We start from the raw sequence: 12,741 nt of genomic DNA on the forward strand, positions 1-12,741 counted from the left end.
CACATTTTACCTCTTACTTTAGCTCTTACCTTGCAGTTTACCTAAGAAGTGTGCATTAAAATGCTTTTTTATTCTTCTTTTTTTTTTTAACACCAAACTATATTTCATGTACTCTCTTCATTAACAGGATGTCAAAAAAAAAAAAAAAAAAAACTAAATCTAATAAAATTGGATGTATAAATTAATGAACATTGTAAAAAAGAATTGTTGGTTTAACTTAAAAAAAGTAAGTTACCTGGTTGCCCCTAAATGTTCATTGAAATTAAAAAAATTAGTTAACACAATAAAGGCGATTGGTATAATCAACAGAAACTCAAAATGTTTTGTTATCTGAACCACATTAATTATGTAAGATGATTTGACAAAAATGTTGTGATAAAAAATCATGAAAACAATTTTTGACAGTGTATGTATAACTAATCAGAAAAATGCTGTTTGAGATAGTTTTCGATGAAGTATAGCATATCAAACTACTGGACAACACTGCTTGACATTTCATGTTAACTATACACTCTTTATTAGAAAAGCTAGGAACCCCATCCATTCTTGACTGGTTACGAAGACTGTTGTTAATCTTGTTTGGGTGGTGCTAATGAGTTAGAGGTAAAAAGTCCACTGTGTTTTATGAAGAGTGAAATGTACAGGTATGTTGGAATGATAATTATCTTAACCACACGCGATAAGCTAATGGCCTCATTTACTTCCATTAAAATGCATTTAAGGGCAATTGGTTCCATGTACAATGTACCTGCATGCCAAACACTATTTAATGAAGTTAACCATGTGAATACAAACTTAGGTTGACTTCAGCAGTTTTATCTTTCATTTATTACAGCTGTCTAGAATACTTGATTCTGATTGGCTACTTTTGGCATTATGAGAATATGACCAAACTGTATATTTGACCATTGTCCCAAACAACTGTCTTCTTACATTTTTTCTCACATTATAAATGATTTAAACTCAAATAAATCATGCTTTGTATCCATTTATTTATTTATTTGGTAAGTAGTCAGGAAATAAGTCATATAAATCAGTACTGAACAAACAAACCCTGACAGGCAGGGTGATCTGGATTCCTCACTGTATTTGGAAAACAAAAAACTTAAAAGCAGTCGTTAATTTCCTTACTGTTTCACAACCCTGGACTGATCAGAACCCACAACGGTCCCACTACAATCTGAATACCACAGCCAAATCTTTTATGACTTTGTGTAGTCAAAAAGCCACTTCCTACAAACACCCAAGCTTTTTCAAACCAAGTGTGAAGCGAACAGTTCCACAGTGTGTAATGTCTTGATTCTGTTTTCGGTGAGGCATTTAAATGACTTTAACAGCTTTGCATTCTGACCACAGTTCAATTTTCCTGCCTGTAAAAGAACCACGAATCTGTGGCTGTTTCTTATCATATAATTGCCGCACTTTAACTTCATCTACATTCCTTTTTTTGGCATTTTGTCCTGTGTATAATTTTTCTTATCTTCACTCAAACAGTGGCAGGAAATTTTGCCATTATTTTAGGACAGAAAAGGCAACATTAATAAAGAGCATATTCAGAAGGACTCTTGTACAGCCCACTTACCATCATCTGATAAAAGAATAATCACTGATTTATTGTTACAGACTCTTTACTACAGGTCACACAGGTACAGATTATGGTATCACAAACTGCTAAACAAAAATTTGCCATTTCACCAGTGCCAGAAGCTCAGAGGTCCCAAGTCATACTGTTCCTTGTAACTGTTATTCTTTCAGTTCCCATGCTGTCCTGCTGACTATACAAACAGAGACCAGACTCAAACCTTGCTGACTAAACCAGGCATAAGACTCTGTTGCACCTTCGTCTATTTTGAGTATGTAAGTTTCATTTCCAAAACCAGCCAGTCCCATCTTGAGCACAGGCCAGAGTGTGAATACCCATGGCCAGGTAAAATTTTGCCCCTAAATCAAAATGAGGAAATAAAATGTTTATTTTTAAAGTTTATTTGTAGGACCATTAAAGGGTAAGTTCACCCAAAAATGAAATTTATCTCATTAATTACTCACCCTCATGTCGTTCCAAACCCGTAAGACCTTTGTTCATCTTCGGAACACAAATTAAGATATTTTTGATCAAATCCAAGAGATTTTTTTATCCTCAATAGAAAGCAATGTAATACCACATTCAAGGTCCAGAAAGAATACTGAGTTGGTGTTCTGACATAGAACCTGGAAGCGCTGCAACGAAAATAGCTTAGGAGAATGAGAGGGGAGAGACGAATTTGTTGAATAAAGTCATTATTTTTGTTTTGTTTTGTGCACAAAAAGTATTCTCATCACTTTATAACATTAAAGTTGAACCAATGTAGACACATGGACTATTTTAACATTGTTTTTACGACTTTGTGGTAATTTCCTTGCTTTCTATTGAGGATAAAAACCTCTTGAATTTCATCAGAAATATCTTAATTTGCATTCCGAAGATAAACGAAGGTCTTACGAGTTTGTAACGACATGAGGGTGAGTAATAAATTACAGAATTTTCATTTTTGGGTGTACTAACCCTTTCAGACTGTTTGCACTGCGACATCATGGGAATCATGACATTTTTTTTTTTTTTTAACAATTGTCATTATTCTAAATTCATTATTCCCATCATTAATTTCTGTATTTCAGTTTTGAGGTTTTTTATATAGTTGTCATTATTCGCAAAGGTAATTATTCTCATCATTAATTTCTGTATTTTAATTTTGAGTTTTGTTGTTGTTACAATTGTCATATTTTAAAAGGTGATTCATCATTCCATTAATTTAGGGTTATTCTAATCATTAATTATTAATCATTACATTTATGTAATGATTACAATGATGCACTATTCAGATTATTATTCAAATTATTTTAAATAGTTGTTTTTTAATTTGTTGATTCATTTAAAAAAGTCCCTGTATTGCAGTATATTTTTAACAAATGTATTTAATAATTCTTTAAAAAATATATTTTTTAATAAACTTAAATGACTTATAACTGTTAACTAAAATAATTTAAATATTATATAAGGTGTCCCCTGAATGTGTCTGTGAAGTTTCAGCTCAAAATATCCCATAGATTTTTTTTTAACTGCCTATTTTGGGGCATAATTAGAAATGAGCCGATTTAGGCTGCGGCCCCTTTAATTGCTCGTGCTCTCCGCCCCCTCCCGAGCTCTCGACTCTATCATTGCATAAACAAAGTTCACACAGCTAATATAACCCTCAAAATGGATCTTTACAAAGTGTTCGTCATGCATGCTGCATGCATACATCGGATTATGTAAGTATAGTATTTATTTGGATGTTTACATTTGATTCTGAATGAGTTTGAGGCTATGCTCCATGGCTAATGGCTAATGCTACACTGTTGGAGAGATTTATAAAGAATTTATAAATGATTTACAAAAAGTTGTGTTTATGAATTATACAGACTGCAAGTGTTTAATAATGAAAATAACGACGGCTCTCTTGTCTCTGTGAATACAGTTAGAAACTATGGTAACTTTAACCACATTTAACAGTACATTAGCAACATGCTAACGAAACATTTAGAAAGGCAATTTACAAATATCACTAAAAATATCATGTTATCATGGATCATGTCAGTTATTATTGCTCTATCTGCCATTTTTTGCTATTGTTCTTGCTTGCTTACCTAGTCTGATGATTCAGCTGTGCACAGATCCAGACGTTAATACTGTCTGCCCTTGTGTAATGCCTTGAACATGAGCTGGCATATGCAAATATAGGGGTCATACATATTAATGAGCCCGACTGTTACATAAGAGTCAGTGTTATGTTGAGATCCGCCTGATCTTCGTAGGTCTTTTAAACAAATGAGATTTATATAAGAAGGAGGAAACAATGGAGTTTGAGACTCACTGTATGTCATTTACTGAACTCTTGTTATTCAACTATGCCAAGGTAAATTCAATTTTTAATTCTAGGGCACCTTTAAATAAATATTATAAATAAATAATATTAAAAATAAAAATGCAGAGTTTTGTGTAACAGTAATAAGAATTTTTGGTGAAGTTGTGTGTGCTTATTTTTTATTAAAATAATATCAAACAATCCTATTGGTCCTAAGCTTCAAGAATAAGATAGCACATGAAACACAGCTATGCAGCATATGTAGGTTACAGTGTGCTGCTTTTCACAACTGCGCTGCCTACATTTGCACGCATCATATAGTATCTCACAAATCTCACACTCGGCCACTAGCCCCGTGAATAACAGTGTTGCATCTGTCCAGTGTCTGCAGTGATTTAAAATAACCCCTCTCGACAGAGTGCCTGCTCATGGCCAGCGGGTCAAGCTGCCACACTTGGGAGGGTGCAGGAATGCCTGGCCATCTTGTTGGTGTGTTATTTTTGTATCCTGGCAGCCTGCTGTTGGTACATTTTGTACACGTAAGGCGTGTGCACACAGTCGAGTCAGTCAAACTTAACCTCAGATCGCCACACCCACCTCCTCAAGACGCCCATTGTGTCTTCACGGGGAGGATTTTCTTTGTAAACCAGTGACATTGAAGGGAGGAGGGGCCACCGCCTGCTTTTGCTTTCCCTCCTGGTCATGTGACACATTCCCCTTCCAGTAACCATGGCAACCAGCACTGGTCCAGCCTGTATCTTGCTGTTGTGAGAAGGGGAGGAAGAGAGAAAGGAAAAAGAAAGGAGAGAAAGCCCAAAAATAAACATACTCTTCCCAGCAGCTGTCAGAGATCGCAGTAAGTGTCGTTCACTTGGCTTCTTTGCTTTGACTCACTGCTTAGTGTGCATGCTGTAGAATAAATAAGTGCCATCCTTACTGGCTGCTTTGTTGTGATGGATGGCATCAATACATATTCATTTAAATATGAGATGCTGCAAGTGCTAGTGGGCAATGCTAGTTAGTAGACATCAAAACAGGCCTGCAAATGCAAACAATCATCAGAGAGATATTAGAATCCCTATCTGGAATATTATGGGTGGATCCCTGCAAATTCGTTTTCATAACCTGGAATGAAGTCTCAGTGGGATGCGTGCTTCCCTATTTCATTAGCTTTTCATAATGGCTCTCTGCCTGCATGGTTTCTTCATTTGTGATGGAGGAATTGGGCCTTGTGTGCTCTATTTAGTTATTAAACCTACTGTGCCGACTACAAGCTCAATTCTGGGTCACCCTGTTCTGCTGTGGAACATCCATATGTGGAATGTCCTTGTGATGGTGGAGGAGAGATACAATGTTGTTATACTGCAGAGAGATCTGAACGTGTCGTCATTTGATGCATGAAGAATCAGGAGACTGCAGAGTTTTGTAAGATTTGATTGATCATTTAAAAGAATATTTGTTGAAGTACAGAAAATAATAATAATAATAAAAAAGATCTTAAGAGAAAAGAGCAAGAGAGAAACAAGATATTATATTGCAGTTAGATACATGGGATACAGTTATAATCCAATAAGAATACAAATGAATCAGTGCATAAATAATATTGCAGCTTACATTAAATAATTTGCATTTTTTTAATTAGTCCCAGATTTTGACTGACAACAGTGATTTTGAGAAAAGTTTATAATTGCTGCTAAATCTTGCTAGATATGGATACAAACACAAGGTCAAAGCACAAAAATTACTATTTAAAAAAAAATGTTCTGCTTTTTAATATATGTTGATTAATTATTTATTTTATTAAATTAAATTATTTTTAACACATTTATATTTATTAAAGTACACTTTATTAATACAACGACCTTTACTAAAACAAACTACTGAATATAATTTAAATATTATTCTCATTTCATCATTTTTAAATAATTTAATTTATAATAATTTAATAATATATCATAATATTTGTTTATATAAATTGATTCATTTATTAATGTTCATATTAAAATATTTTTGCTTTTTATTAAAGAATGCAGATTTTTGTGTAACAGTTATGAGAACTTTTTGGTGAAATTGTGCTTAGATTTTAAGAAAATAATGTCATACAGTATAGGCATTAAATATGTATGTGTGTGGGTGTGTGTGGGTGTGTGTGTGCTGTCAAATCGATTAATTACACACACATATATATTTATATGTCGAATAAATAAGTAAATAAATAAATAAATAAATTCACAATTTAAAATTGTTGTCTCCTAAGATGACGATATTGTTATCAGATATCAGGTTGTGTCTTGATACTGATGTAGGTCTAAATGATTCCAAGTGCCATTGTTTCATATAATATGATATGATTGATAACAGTAACATTATTGCCTTTTACATTTTTTTGTAGTCCTCAGTAAAGTCACCTTTATCACACAAAAAATTAGAGCTATTGCATCTGTAATTGCATTGTAGCATCTGTTGGTCCATGTTTTCATCATAAATGACAGAGCCTTTGTTTTGGGTTTTGTTGGGCTTCTTTGTTTTCCAGGAACACAGGCATTTCTTTTACTCTGAACTGCAGATTAAGTCATTTCTTTGTGGAATGCCATGTTTAGATTATGTTCTGTGAATTATTTCCTTTGTGCCGTAACACCAAACAGATGTAGACTGTCATCGAGTCATCACATGAAATATGTGTCTAGTCTGAGAAGTCTAGCCTTTAACTTGCTTGTATTTAGTTTTTAGGTTGAAAGCCCTCAAATTAACCTTCTATGTTTAATAATGACCTAATTAGTGCTGACGAAACTATCAGTACTGCTAGTCGTTCTAGGGTTTGGGATTTGAACAAACCACTAACCTCATTTATTAGTTTTTGTTGATGATCCAAAAAAAAAAAAAAAAAGGTAGAAAAATTTAATAGATTTAAACTTTAAAGGAGTGATGAGTGACAGATAAGCAATCATCCAGAACACCCTAGCAACCACACAGCAATGTCCTAGCAACCAAGTTCTGTATGAGCAAGCGTCATATAGAATAATCTAGTTAGATCTAACTTTTCAAAGCCTGCATGCTTTAGTGCATTTTAAAGCAGAACCACAGGACTGCGCTAAGGATTCTAGAGTATGTGCTGCTATCTTTCTAAATGACTTCACTACTAAAGAATGCTCTTTTCACATTTTCTGGATCAGCACATCAGCTAAGCAGTGTGAAATCTGCTATCTGGCCAGGATCTTGGAGCACTCTGTAAATCAATCTGAAAAAGGAGAAATGCTTAAATTTAAGTGCAACAACTTAAGTGGGATTGTAAATCTCTTACAGTATTGTGGAGCTGAAAAAAATGTGTTAATATACAGTTGAATTAGAAGGTGATGGGCTTCAGATCTGTGAACAGGACTAATAGTTTATGAAGATGTTAAATTTATGTATGTATGTACCACTGTTCAAATGTTCTTCTTCTTCTTAAACCGAATTTTACAAATGTCGCTTTTGATCAATTTAATGCAATCTTGCTGTATAAAAGAATTCATTAATAATAATAAAAAAACTAGCCAATATGTGACCCGTGCAGGCAAAATGAGTTGGAATGCGCAAGGGTTAATTACGAGCTACAGGCAAAACAATTCAAAAATGTAGATTTCTAAACTTATCTTTTATTTGTATGTTTTCTGAGAGGAATACCTTTCCTTTGTCCATGAAAAACGCTGTTTTTCTCTGCTCGCTTCACCACCCGCTCTTCCCCTCAGCAACTTCCTCATTAGTCCAACTTTGTTAGTGCAGCATTCCAACTTTGTGAATATTCATAGCGAATTTTTTGAAGTTATGAGTCTGAACCAATGAAATGTGATTTTCAAACTCATGCTGATGTAAACAAACCGACTTGTGCTGACTGACAGATCCTCACAGCACACGATCCCGATATAGGCCTACACATAACAGACTTACAGTATAGGTCCAAAATATTAAAGTAAAATATTGAAAAAACAAAAAATTGAATATATATATATATATATGTTCCTATAGATATTTGGTTTTTTCAAGGTGTGTGCCAAATTAGGTGTTATTAATAAGGATTTTAAGGTATTGTTGCTAACTAAAATATAGGCCTATTAAAAGCAACAGGCCTATATAACTTTTGAATCATTGTGTTAAATTAAGCAAAGGAGAAAAAGTACAGAGGCTGTGCTATATTGTGAACATATAGCCACAAATATTTATAGGCAAAACCTGAAACTATACACTTTATAAATACTCATAGGAGTCCCAGTTAGAGCCATTTTACTTTGGGATTTTGTGTATGTAATTATGTGTGTGTGTGTGTGTGTGTGTGTGTGTGTGTGCATTCATTCATTCATTTAAAAATAGTTTGGTTGCACTTTATTTTACAGTCCTGTTCCCCATGTACTTATTATAGTTATTACTATAAGTGGGTAATAGGTACTAACCCTAAACCTACCCCCAAACCTAACCTTAAACCCATATTAGTACTTTCTTAGGTAAGTACTGTAAGTACACGTACTGTAACCAAAAGTTTTTATCTTCACTTGGAGTGAAGAAAGGTTCTCACAGCATCTTGTGTTGATGGGCGGCAGATTTAGTGTGGCATAACACAGAGGCAGACTAAAGCTGTGGATGATGCTCTTGCTCAACATAGAGAGATAAACTGAAACCATCTGCAATGGAATCTATGCACTTAAAAAAAAAAAAAAAAAAAAAACAGAGAAAAAAAAATGAAAGAAAGAAAGTCACAATATGGCGCATACCCTTGGGGAGAATGTTTGGCTCAAATGCACACTCTGTTACTGTTCTGGTAATAGATTTAACACAAGATGTTAATGATTTTTATAGAATAGAAACCTGAATCCTATATATTCTGAATCAATCACTTCATAATGGCAGATTAAAGGTATAATTTAAACATTCCAAACCGAAATCCGGAAAAGTTGTGACGTTTTTTTATTTTTTATTATTTGAATAAAATGAAAACTAAATGTCTTTCAAATCACATGAGCTAATATTTTATTTACAATAGAACATAGATAACATAACAAATGTTTAAACTGAGAAATTTTACAATTTTATTATTTTTTATTTTATTATTTAATATTTGATGTCTGCTACAGGTCTCAAAATAGTTGGGACAGGGGCATGTTTAGATGTCGTCTAGGCATCGACGTTATGAGTTTCTGGAGTTTTGGTGTTGGAATTTGGTCCCATTGTTGCCTGATATAGGTTTCTAGTTACTGAAGAGTTTGTGGTTATCTTTGACGTATTTTTCATTTAATGTTGCTCTAAAACATTTATATACCTTTCAGCATTCATGCCTTCCAAAACATACAAGCTGCCCATACCGTATGCCATCAGAGATGCTGGCTTTTGAACTGAATGCTGATGACACGCTGGAAGCTCTCCCTCCGCTGTAGCCCGGAGGTAGTCAAATTTGGACTTGTCTTACCATAGAGACATAGGACACAACGACGCTTCTGCACCATGTTCACATATGGCTTCCTTTTTGCACGATAGAGCTTTAGTTGGCATCTGCAGATGGCACCGCGGATTGTGTTTACCGGCAGTGGTTTCTGGAAGTATTTCTGGGCCCATTTAGTAATGTCATTGACACAATCATGCCGATGAGTGATGCAGTGTCGTCTGAGGGCCCGAAGACTACGGACATCCAATAAATGTCTTCGGCCTTGTCCCTTACGTACAGAGATTTATCCAGTTTCACTGAATCTTTTGATGATTTTAAGCACTGTAGATGATGAGATTTGCAAAGCCTTTGCAATTTGACATGGGGAGCATTGTTTTTAAAGTATCCACAATCTTTTTACACACTCTTTCACAGCTCTGCCCATCTTTACTTCTGAGAGACTCTGCCACTCATAACTAATTATGTTACAGACCTAATATCAACTAACTTAATTAGTTTCTAGATGTTCTCCCAGCTAAATCTTTTCAAAATATCTTGCTTTTTGAGCCATTTGTTGTCCCCGTCCTAACTTTTTTGAGACCTGTAGCAGGCATCAAATATGAAATGAGCTCATTTTGTGCATAAAATTGTAAAATTTCTCAGTTTAAACATTTATGTTATTTATGTTCTATTGTGAATAAAACATTTCATGTGATTTGAAAGTCTTTTAGTTTGCATTTTATTCAAATTCAAAAAACGTCCCAACTTTTCTGGAATTCGGGTTACACATTTCACCTTTAAGGTTCCACAATCACACTCTGAGCGGGTGTTCAGTGAGTGATAGTATTATAAGAACACTCAAAGATGGGAACAGAGCTTTCTGTTTAAAGGTATACAATCATGTACCCACAAACACCTCATACAATTTGTACATCAACAGATAAGTGGATATTTTTACATTGCTATCTATCTTGCATTTGTCCCTTTGTATCATGTTCAAGAGCAGTCACTGTTCCCCTCCATCACCTCATTAGAAAGGTTACATAAAAGTTTTGTTTTTTTATTTTAAATACTAAGTGCTTCTTTCGGAACAAAATGTTATTTGCTTCAGTTGCATCCTGGAAGCAATGATTTCCCAACAGTCTTTCCCTGTCTTTTCTAAAATCATTTGCATTTTTTGGCTCTTTGAAAGAAAAACAAGTCCTACTGCAGTAATGTTTATTTTTTTGTGAGTTCCAGATTGCTTGAAGCCTGTCAACACAATGAAACCAGCTTGCTTTAAGTCTGTCAGTAAAATAAATACAACTTTTATAAGATGTCCTCGCCTTTTCTGGGCCTGTATTTGGTTTATAAAACCATACAGAATGATCAAGGGACTAAGCCTTTTTTTCCCCCCCACACTGGTTGGATGAAGGGACACTGAATTTTCTCAGACAGCTTGCATTTATAACTCCATAAGACTGGGTAAAATCATAGAGGTCATAGTGGTTCGGTGTACCCTAACCACTGCTGTTTAAATTGCCACAGACGACAGCGGCTGCTCCCTGTCCAGACAGAGACCTACAGTACTTGCAGCATTGAGGTGTTTTATACTAACTGAAAAGCACTAATGCACGACCTATTGCAATTAAAATTAAATCTAAAATTCTTGAAAAAGAAATAAATAAATAGGCACTACAGGCAAAACCTTTGTTTAGGATTTTTTTTTTTTTCTTGCACTGGTCAATTTTGAACTGTTTTGCTTCCCTATGACTTCTTTCAGACTAGTGAATATCCAAAAGTACACATTTGACTTATTTATGACTTATGACACTCATGTATGATCTATTTTGTCTGCAGATTTCAATTACAACACAAGATATCCAAAATCCCCTCTGTAAAACCTTTGACACTAATATGTGAAATGTTGAACTTGTTTTTAAATAACCCTTTTATCATTTCAACTTCATTTGTCATTGACCCTAACGACAGAAATAGAAAAGTAGATGTGGTCTTAAAACACTGAACAGATACAAAAATGAGAAGTCCCAAAACATATTTAAACCTATGAACGACCTTGCCTGGTGACGTCAATTTTACCAAGCCAATCAGATTAAATCGTGGCAGTGTGCCGCCCATTACTGCCAAAAGTAGGGGGAGTGAAGTCAAGTAATGTTCTTTCTTAACCGCCGTGCTCTTTCAGTGAAATACAGAGGAATAAATTAAACGTAAACGCGGAGTTATACTTTATTGCCTTGCGGACTATTGTCATCTTATACGTGCCTGTTTACTCCTTAGAAAAAATTCACGTAGGATTTGTTTTCCTCCCCCCTTCTGCTTAATAGTGTGGCATCCTCCTTTTCTCTCGCATTAGCGCCTTTCTGGTGCTGCAGTATGAACGGACACACACAGCCAGACGGATTGAACTAGTACTTGCGAATTTCGGTTAAAATGTTTTACGCTGGTGTGGGATTTTGGACACGACTTCACGCCGGACACGTGGAATAATAAACATGTCATCGTTTTGAATTTAGTTCTGGGGAAGTGCACAGGCAAACGCGTGTCCTTGTTTATTGTAGGATCCATGAAATAAAGGTAAGCACCGACTGTGGTGATTGTTGTTTAGAAACGGACACTTTGCTGACTGGTGGTGGGAATTCCGACTCATTCCATTGAGCCGGTTCTTTTGAACAGTTCATTTTAAAGAACCGGGTCAAAAACCGATTGAATGGCTTTTATGCCATTTTGCTTTAAAACGTTCAATATATTGCGGTTTACTTATTTATTGATTGATTGATTTTCCTAGGCTTTATTAATAAGGTCGTTTATTGTAATCCTATATCCCAGTTCAGTTTGTTGTAGGTGATTCATTCATGGTTCAGCTAATAATAGCAAAGTAATTTGCATTAAACAATACTAAATTCACGTATATCTCTGCTGAAAAAAAGTCTGTACACGGTTTATTTAACTTTTGTTTACTAAGAGCAACTGTTTGGTTTATCTGTTGTTAAAACTTATCATAAACCAGTTCCCAGAACGTTTTATTTGTAACATTTCTGCTATTCTACTGTTAAAGTATCTTATATTTCGTCCAATCTGTCAAATCCTCTGTTCACTCCACATGCTCTTAGTATCAGCTCAGTCATCAGTTGTCGGTTCATTACGGATCAGACACGTTTGAAAGGAACCGTTCTCGGTTCATTGAATCAGTGAGTTGTTGACTGGAGAGTCGCTGGGTCCTGTTTAGATCGTGTAATGCATCAAACTCTCATATACGGAGATAAATAGTTAAATCTTTGGACACACTGACCACCCTTAGAATAAGATGAAAAACCTGTCGTCATTTTATTAAATAATAAATTCCAACGAATGATTTGCGTTTCGTTTCATAACGAAATTTGAAGCGGTCCGTCGTGTATAAATTCCAGCGAACCGAACGTCTGTTTGTTTACATTTTAGTATAACATTAATATTGAAGGAATGGTTTGC

At 34.8% G+C, this 12,741-nt stretch overlaps 1 protein-coding gene across 47 annotated transcripts in view; it reads left to right on the forward strand.

The window, feature by feature from the left end:
• Positions 1 to 4,620: 4,620 nt before the first annotated feature.
• mical3a (microtubule associated monooxygenase, calponin and LIM domain containing 3a) overlaps positions 4,621 to 12,741 on the forward strand; it is an 86,892-nt gene continuing 78,771 nt past the window's right edge. For 20 of the 47 annotated variants that reach the window (XM_067390038.1, XM_067390040.1, XM_067390077.1 and 17 more), the window contains exon 1: positions 11,427 to 11,847. The gene's annotated coding sequence lies outside the window, so the exon portion shown is untranslated. Of the gene's footprint in view, positions 4,738 to 11,425; positions 11,848 to 12,741 lie in introns of those variants that run through there. The other 27 variants (XR_010895513.1, XR_010895514.1, XR_010895515.1 and 24 more) reach the window with 5 other exon arrangements.

The sequence above is a fragment of the Chanodichthys erythropterus genome, chromosome 7, assembly GCF_024489055.1.
Source record: "Chanodichthys erythropterus isolate Z2021 chromosome 7, ASM2448905v1, whole genome shotgun sequence".
NCBI lineage: Eukaryota > Metazoa > Chordata > Actinopteri > Cypriniformes > Xenocyprididae > Chanodichthys > Chanodichthys erythropterus.